This window comes from Triticum aestivum, chromosome 7B (genome assembly GCF_018294505.1).
Source record: "Triticum aestivum cultivar Chinese Spring chromosome 7B, IWGSC CS RefSeq v2.1, whole genome shotgun sequence".
Classification (NCBI taxonomy): Eukaryota; Viridiplantae; Streptophyta; class Magnoliopsida; order Poales; family Poaceae; genus Triticum; species Triticum aestivum.
In genome coordinates, this window is record NC_057813.1 from 361,104,863 (window position 1) to 361,114,490 (window position 9,628).

Here is a 9,628-nt window from a genome sequence, read left to right on the forward strand (position 1 = left end):
AAGTGGTATATGATTTGATCGATTGTGTGTTGTTCAATCGGCCGTCACCCCTTAGGTATATAAGAGGCGGCTGGACTTCCCGTGCAAGGAAAAGGCTTGGATTCACGTCCAAAACCCTAGTCAAATTCGGATTGGTCTTATCCGAACTTTCCAAAATTGTTCGGTTTAAACTGACTGCACCTTGTGGGTCTTTTTTGTGATGGTAAACGACCTCGGATGGAAACGAGTCCAAAAGCAATCTTAACCGTTTCGACGATACGAACAACTTTCATGTTGAACGTTTTTTTATCAGAGGTCATCTTGAGTGTCAAATAGCTCGCGCAAAAAATATGTTTACTCGCGCTACCAATCAGACATGGCGTCTGGTGGGGCGCACCATATTTCGCCTCGTGACAGGGTTGCACTCCGATTACTCTAACTTTTGCATATGAACTCGGATTTGGACGATTTTTATATCAAAATCAATCGTTTCGACGAGACGAAGACAATCCGTGTAGCTCATTTTTCCATTTGTGGTCATCTTCAGGGCTTAATCAGCCAAACTGTACTCTGAATATAAGATCTTAGTACTTTGAGCATAGTTTCGGTCTTCGAGATGAAATCGGACGGCGATGATCCAAACTTCAAAAATGTTCATATCAACAATACGGAAATCTTTCATGAAGATCACTTCTCCATTTGAGGCCATTTTAAACATGTTCTTGACCATGCCAAAATCTGGTGTCAACACATGCCCCCCTGATTTTCGGCAAAGCTTGTGTGCCCAAAAATAACTTGCACATAGCTTGCTCTAAGGACGATGTCAACACTCCATCGGCCATTTTGCATATGCTTAGGACAATAAATTTATATCGGCCATTGCTTGTGTGAATATTTCGATGCAAATTTGGATGAAACTTTCCCAACTTCAATAACAATCCGGTGATAAGGTTCCATAGATCAAAACCATCCTCCGAACCATATTGTTCACCCTTTCGCTAGGATTTTGCAGATAATTAAGAATGAACTTCCTCCAACCCTTACTTCGCCTGCATAAAAGTTTCATTAGTGGCCGAAGCGGTGGGCTTCGGTTCGGCCTTACCTATGTTGACAAAACCTAGCATCGGCTATTGATAGAAATACAATACACCATGGTTAACATAGTAGCCGGATGCTTGCTGTGCCAACTCTTTCAAATTGTCATGTCTAGATATATGAACAATTTTAAAGCAACCCAAGGTAAATTTTGCATCTAGGCATATCTCAAGATAAACTACAAGTGATTCGTCAAAACATTCATAACCCTTGGATATTTGTTGCACTACTCATAACGAATCACCGAAAGCCTCAATATGTATAGCACCTATGGCAACCAAAAGCTCCAAACCGAATAAACTTTCATATTCGGCTTTTATTATTGTGTAAAAATATTTTAAGTGGTATGAGGCTTGTTTTGGTCTCCTATTGAACTGAGGACGATGTTAGGATACTACACCGGCCATGCATTAACATAATCTTAGGACGATAGATAAATATCAGCCATTACCATGTAAACTTTATTCAAAGTACATATAGCCGAAATAAAGGAATGAAATGACAAATCAAGTATTTCGGCCATTTGGATCAGCAACAAACTTGTAGCTAATCAAATGTATAGTGATTTGGTAATACCCTTTCATGATGTAAGAAATTATATTGCATCCATGGATTAAAATAAGCCCATTGAGGATTACCAATCATACCTGACGACGAATTCCATGGCATAGGCGTTAATGGCATAGTTGAAGAATATGGATAATGTGTAGACCGAAGATGTTGAAACCTTTGGCTTGGTCCTTCATAGTTTTCACTATTTTCCTTCTTCACCTTTGCCGCACTCCTTGTAATGGAAACTTGCACATAATTCTTATTTTGAGTACTCCCTTTGGGAACTCATGCCATGTTCCTTTTCTTCAAGTTCTTGTGCACTAAGCTTTTGTAACTCCTTCTTTTGCCAATACGATAAGCCGAGTGAGCACCTCGACTGTGATTTTGTTTCAACCAATGGGAACTCTTTTTGGGCCTTGTGCACTCTCAAATTCTTTTCTTCAGATTTGGCACTTCGACTCTCAATAATTGGTTGCTTTGTCTCATTGCCTTTAGTAGCCAATGTCAACACTTTAATTGGCTCTTTTTCATTTGAGATCAAATCTGAAATTGCACTCTTACGACCATCTCTTTTAATGCGGTAAACCTGCTTGACCACCTCTTTCTTCTTCCTTGAGCTCTAGACCGATTCCTTATGATTGAAACGGTCTTTGACGCGTGATTGTTCAAATGTTGATCTTCTTTGAGCTGCATAGTATTGGTGAGATGGTCTAGAATAAGATGTAGAATGTGCCCTTGTATCATACATGTCCCATGATGTAAATGTATCTATATGAGCATCGGGAGGCATCCACGGCATTGGCATTAACGGCCCAAAATAAGGATATGAATATGTTGCATTAAAATTATCACTTTGCCAATACCAATCCTCATATTTGCACCTTGGGGGTGATCTTGGTTTCTTTGCATGATTTGACCGATAAGCATTTTTCTCTTCACTCTTCTTTTGATATTTTTCCAATAGTTGTGCGAAAGTGACTTTCGGCTTTTTACCTTTGTGCTTACGCCGGCCTTTGTTTTCTTTGGTTGTGCTTGCACTGATCTTGGGATTTGCTTGCTGCCCCCCAGTACTTGGTATCTCCATTGTAGCTTCGATGGAATTGTCACCCTCAAGATTATGTTCATTATGCTCTTCAACAACTTCTTTACTTGAAAGCTTGATCCCATCACCTGTAGTTTTTACCTTCTCTTTAAATGTATCGGCTTGAAGTAGCCGATGCAAAAACTTTTTACCATCAGGACCAATCGGAATAGACTGGTCATCTCTTAGTGTTTCAACAAACTTCAATCGTCCTTTTTCAATGGCCGATTTAACTATTTGCCAAAACATGTTGCAATCCTCAAAATTATGTTTGGACGAATCATGCAACTTACAATACATTCGTCCTTGGATTGATGGCTTAACATGGTGATCGAGAATTGTAATGTAATTATTTTTCAGCAACAAATCAAATATTTGATCACACATGCTTGAATTGAAGGTATACTTCTTGTTTTCTAGCCGATCTTGCTGTTTCAACGGCTTTGGAGATAAGCAAACGAATGGTTCAGATTTGGAATCTCCCCATTCAGCTATGCATTGTGTTTTCCACTCTATCTCTGATGTCTTTGGATAAGATATTGTATTAGCATCGGTTTTCTCAATAGAATTTAACCTTGACTTTAAATTTCTGAAACGAAGATATTTAGAACATACATGTCTCAGTTGAGACCAAGTGCAAGCCAAGTACGAAATAAGCAAAGCTATCCAACTAGATATGAACTTTAGATAAAGCAACGGGGAAAGCTTTGGCTGTAACAATAAGTCATTATCGGTCTTTATAAATGGCGCAATGGTTTGACCGATATGTTCCATAACAATTTTATTGCTAACAAGTAAATTACCCTTCTTCATTGGTCTTTCAAAATTACTTATGAGAATATTTCTTATAGATGCATCAATAATGAAGTTGCGACCAAATCTGAAAATAGGTAAATTACTCGCTACGCATACCTCTTCAAATATGTTGGGAGAACATGATGGTGGTGCCATTTGAAGAACATCTTGCTCCGTCTTTGGATGGCTCCCCAACACCTTGTCATCATCTTTTTCTTGAATCCGTGCATCATTGCTTTGAAGATTTTTGTCGGCCGAACTTTGTTCGGCTACTTGTTCTTGTCCTTAAAGCTTGTCAATTTCTACGGCACGGAACTCATAGGACAGAAAGTAGGTTCCATTAACTTCAGAAAAATCAAGCACTGTTGTTTTCCTATGCTTGCCATGCCCTTTCTCAATAATGCTTGCCTCGTTGGATTTGATGGATTCAGAATATATACTACTTGATTCCGATTTTTCAACCGAAGCACTTTCATGTTCCGAATCATCCTTCTTTTCATTGATACTACCAATTGGCAATGCTTCTTTTATCTGAGCCAATTCTTTTTCTATTTGTTTCTGACGGCGAGCGGCAAAATTAGCTTTAAGCTTTTTCTCAATTTCAGCCCACTCCGGATATGATTGCCCCCAATGCTTTTAGATTCTTTCGGCAATGACACACGGGTGTTGCCGAAATTTTGTAATTGTGTAGGGGGTGTATAATATGATGTAGTGCTAGGTGAAGGCATATGCATTGTTGTAAGACCATCCTTTTGCTTGCCAATTTTATCAATTGGCAAAGATTCATCTTCTTGCAAAACTCTAGCTTTTATTGCGGCGTAATCAGGAAATAGCCCATTTTCATGTTATTCAAGGCAAAGAGCACTAATTCTCTTATTTTGGGCTAAACTCTTCAATGCAGCCACCACTACCTCATCTTGTACAATATTAGGCACAACCGCTCCTGTAAAATTTACATTCATTCGGCTATAACCAGGAAGGTGTGAAGTTGAATTATGAGCATCTACAGATGTGTATGGTGACGAGGAATTACTAACATGAGGTGTAGCACATGACGTTTGAGAGTAACTGGCCGAATAACTAGTAGCAGCATGGCCAATTCTCTCGTTTATCGGCATGGTTGGATTAGTATATTGCACATTACTTGCCGATGAATAAAAGGGTGAAACACTTTTTTGCATGGCATTGGAGATTCTAACATGAGGTGTTTCAAATTTATTAACTGAACTCACCATGTTGTTCATCGGCATAACAATTTGCGGGGTTGCCGATGCATGAGAGTTAGGATACATATGGTGTAGGTTACTAGTATCATAAGAACTTAAAGCATGCAAATTACTTTGAATCGGCCCTTGCACGTAATTAGATGCATTATTGAAAAAACTAGGGTTGGCCGATAGAGTATACTCAATGAACAATCTAGTAACACCATATGAATTATTTGCATCTACAGTAGGGAATTAGGTATTCATATTACCTTTGTAGATTGCAAACCCTAGATGACGATCCTTTCGTAGTAAGAATAGGCCGAAGACCGTTCTTCGTCCCCAGCGGAGTCGCTAAAAAGTGTGTTCACACACGAACACGTCACCGTGTACCTCCAACGCCGAGGGTGATGCACCGCAGCTCACATCGAAGGAGACCCGTCCGGAAGCACGGTACGCAGGCAATCAGGCGAGCGCTTTTGAAGACCCGAAACCCCACACGCCCGGGAGGGACCCCGTCAGGGCGCGCGGCGGCTATGGGCTGCCCTAGGTCGGCCTGACCGCCCGTAGAGCCTCGAGGTTCGCCGCCCTGCAATAAAAAAAACGAACGAAGAACGAGGAAGAAGAAGAACTAGGGTTAAGGAGAAAAGATAAAAGATAAAAAGTGGTATATGATTTGATCGATTGTGTGTTGTTCAATCGGCCGTCATCCCTTAGGTATATAAGAGGCGGCTGGACTTCCCGTGGAAGGAAAAGGCTTGAATTCACGTCCAAAACCCTAGTCAAATTCGGATTGGTCTTATCCGAACTTTTCAAAACTGTTCCCTAGTTAAATTCGGATTGGTCTTATCCGAACTTTCCAAAACTGTTCGATTTAAATTGACTGCACCTTGCGGGTCTTTTTTGCGATGGTAAACGACATCGGATGGAAACGAGTCCAAAAGCAATCTTAACCGTTTCGACGATACAAACAACTTTCATGTTGAACGTTTTTTGATCAGAGGTCATCTTGAGGGTCAAATAGCTCACGCAAAAAATTTGTTTACTTCCGCTACCAATCAGACATGGCGTCTGATGGGGCGCGCCATATTTCGCCATAACAGGGCTGCACTCCAATTGCTCTAACTTTTGCATACGAACTCGGATTTGGACGATTTTTATATCAAAATCGATCGTTTCGACAAGACGAAGACAATCCATGTAGCTCATTTTTCCATTTGTGGTCATCTTCAGGGCTTAATCGGCCAAACTATACTCTGAATATAAGATCTTAGTACTTTGAGCATAGTTTCGGCCTTCGAGATGAAATCGGACGGCGATGATCCAAACTTCAAAGATGTTCATATCAACAATACGAAAATCTTTCATGAAGATCACTTCTCCATTTGAGGCCATATTAAACATGTTCTTGACCGTGCCAAAATCTGGTGTCAACAACTACTATACATTTTGTCGATATATATGTCATATTACATAAAACTTCCTAGACTTTTACCTTAGATATCAGCTGTCGTTAACATTTGCCGAAAAAATACTTCTCAAAAAATACCAATAGAGAAACAAGAATTCAGAAGATGCAACATGAATTGAGGGTTCAGGTAGGGGAGTGTGTCTAAGTAAGTGTACACACATACAAGAATAATTTGTGTCTTAGGAGCATATTGTAGTAAGTTAAGCAAATAAGGGCTAGAGAACAATGCTCTAAGAACCAGTATTCAAGATGAGATGCTCCTACAAATAACAAAGGTCAAATGTTGAGTTGCGCATAACCTGGCACATTGGATATTTTCTTCCATTGATCCTAAATTGTTTGGAAACATCACTTTCTAACCTGGAAATACTCAAAATCAGATCAATGGAGCAATAGGAATAGATGTTGGGGAAAGAAATACGTGTGATCTTTGAATAAGCCAAAACATGTTTGAGATTTGCAGTAGTGATAACATCTATGTACTTACTGTCTCCATCAATGTAAGAATAGAACAAAGCTAACCACACATGCAAGGAATAGGGATTAACGCATTGAACTAACTTTCTCATGGAATGGAGGGAGGCAACCATATTCAGCTCATTTCGGAATAAATGATGATCCAAAGTCATCAACAAAGGTCCCTGATTCAACATTTGATTTGTCACTAATTATGCTCTGCTACTATAAGTAACACATACAAAGTTTAAAACAAAATCAGAATCACCCATCAGCTAGATGCATAGCTTGAATACTCAAACCAATAAAAGAAGGAGGTGAGCAGTGGACCATTTAAAGCACAAAGAATTTGTGTGCAAGATTGCATACTGGGATTTACAACTGAGCATGCAAATAAAGATAAATAACTCAGAGAATGATACGATAAACAATTGTGAGGTATAGCACCTGTGGGGAAGCCAACAGCCTTCCAGTAAAACTATCTCCATGATGAACAAATCAATTAATTCTGCACATGAATAGCGGTTGACAAAGATGCTTCCCATAACCAAACCGACTGCAAAGAGAATGTGATAGTAAGCCCCTGTACGTGCCAGACTGCTTTCATCTTCTTGCATTTGAGAAAATTGTGCCCCCATCGTCATCTAACCGAGAGAACATGGAGCTTGGATGGGTTCAGTTACCTTCATCAGATGACAGCTTTGGATGGCATGCTACACTGGCCATCCACTATGGACTGCAAGACTCACTTCAATGCACTTACTGTCTCCATCATGTTCCTGATCTTGCCCTCGAGGAGAGCTTCTTCTCATCCAAATGTAAGCAGCCACCAAATTATACAACAAAAAATCCAAGTAAGAATAGAAGTATAGAACAAAGCTAACCACACATGTAAGAACGGGGATTAACGCATTGAACTAACTTCCTCATGGGACGAGGGAGGCAACCATATTCAGCTCATTTCGGAATAAATGATGATCCCAAGTCATCAACAAAGGACCCTGATTCAACATTTGATTTGTCACTAATTATGCACTGCTACTGTAGGTAACACATACAAAGTTTAAAACAAAATCCGAATCACCAATCAGCTAGATGCATAGCTTGAATACTCAAACCAATAAAAGGAGGAGGTGAGCACTGGACCATTTGAAGCACAAAGAAGTTGTGTGCAAGATTTCATACTGGGATTTACAACTGAGCATGCAAATAGTGAGAATACTCTAACCGATTGGTCATCTTAGACTGAGCACAATATCTTCACGCTTCACGCCCAACAACTCACAAGCCTCTAAGAATATTGTTGGACTTGAGTTTCTGCTGCAACCTGTTAGTAGAGAAAGCAGAGAACAAATTTTAATGATGAAGATTAATAGGAAAACTGTAGGTAGAACTTGCATACAAGGTTAACAGATGGGTACCCACATCAGCAGGTATAGCAACTAAATTAAACCAGTGGTCACAATTCAGGGCCTCTAAAAGTTTCTGCTACAACCTGTTAGTAAAAAATAAAGTGTTCATTAAACATCATTGTCCCTGTAAAAATCAAGGGTGTACTGTCACTGATAGATAGCTAAAATGAACCACAAAAAATCAAGGTTGCACTATTACCAATGGATAGCCAACCACTAAAAACTTTAATCTAACCTTGTTCAATCGGGTGTATCTCCTTGAACCTTGAACAGCTCCGCATGAGTGCCTCCACTCCTTCATCTTGAAAGATAAAATGCCAGGAAAACAGGATTAATATATATTCAGCTGAAAGAAACTAAAATACATTCATAAGCCTACTATATGGCAAAATTTGATCGAACCGAGTTAGGCATAGATGAAATAAATTAGATTGGATCACTAATCGCCCCCTACAAAGAGAAGCAACTGATCTACTAATACATGGCAGATCATACAATCTTGCCCAAAATCAACAAAGCAGACTCTTTTCTTTCACCAAACGTGAAACATTGAGTGTACCCTGCATATAGAACAAGACCAAGATCAACCACAAAATCTGATTCAAACACAAAAGAAAAAAAAAAGAGCTTATGTTATCCGCATCGAGGGAGCCCTTGGCGCGGTCGAGATCCGCATCCTTCGCACGGAGCTCCGCCTCCAGCTTGCGCGCCGTGATCTGGTACGTCTTGAGCAGATGCCGCTGCTCCTCGGCATGCTTGGAGAGGGCGGTGTTGCCCGCAGCCGCGGTGTTCCTGGTCGCACCTGCGGGATCCTTGAGGAACCTCCGCTTGGTGTCGGACAGCCTGGTGAGCTCCGCGATCACGGCGGCGTCCACGGACTAAATGGCCTCCGCATCATAGGGGAACTGCGCGAGCTGCAGCTGCGCATAGGCCGCCTTGACGGCCAAGACGCCCGAACAGATTGGTGAGGAGGGAGTCCGCGGCGGCAACCGTCGCGGTGGCCGGCACCGAGGGCTGCTGCTGCTGCGCCCCGGCGGCCTTCTTCTCTGCGGCGTTCCGGAAGAAGGCGTCAATGGAATACGGCGCCAAGGGCGGCGGTGGCATCTCCCCTCGGCCAGCAGCGGCGACAACGAAAGAGCACCTATCCACTGAAGAGAATTCCAAGTCGGCTTCATCTCTCTGGTAAAGACGGTGGCTGTCCAAGGCAAGCTCTGGAGGGTACTCGGAGTCGAATGCAACATCGTCAATAGGCACTCCTTTCAGCAACTACGTACACAGACAAAAGGACAGAGATGAGTAAGGTATATATATGACATTAGATAGATTAATTAGGTTGACATTGACAGGCATGCAGGAGGAGCATTGGATTGAATTGAAGATGAGAGAGACTAACCAAGCTTTGAGGCGATATCGTGCGTACTTGTGACTGAGCCTGTCCGCCTCCTCTTCATCCAATTAATATCCTCGGTGTCAACTTCATGTACTATGTGAGACCTGAGCCGTGCATCGTCTGCCTGGAATTCCTCCTCGGGGATATCATCCATCAGTGAGGAGGACGAATCAAATTCTCGAGAATCTCCAC

At 41.3% G+C, this 9,628-nt stretch overlaps 1 pseudogene; it reads left to right on the forward strand.

Annotated features, from left to right (window-relative positions):
- The window catches only part of LOC123157960 (uncharacterized), a 100,791-nt pseudogene extending 91,593 nt beyond the window's left edge, over positions 1-9,198 (forward strand).
- The last annotated feature ends 430 nt before the right edge of the window (positions 9,199-9,628 follow it).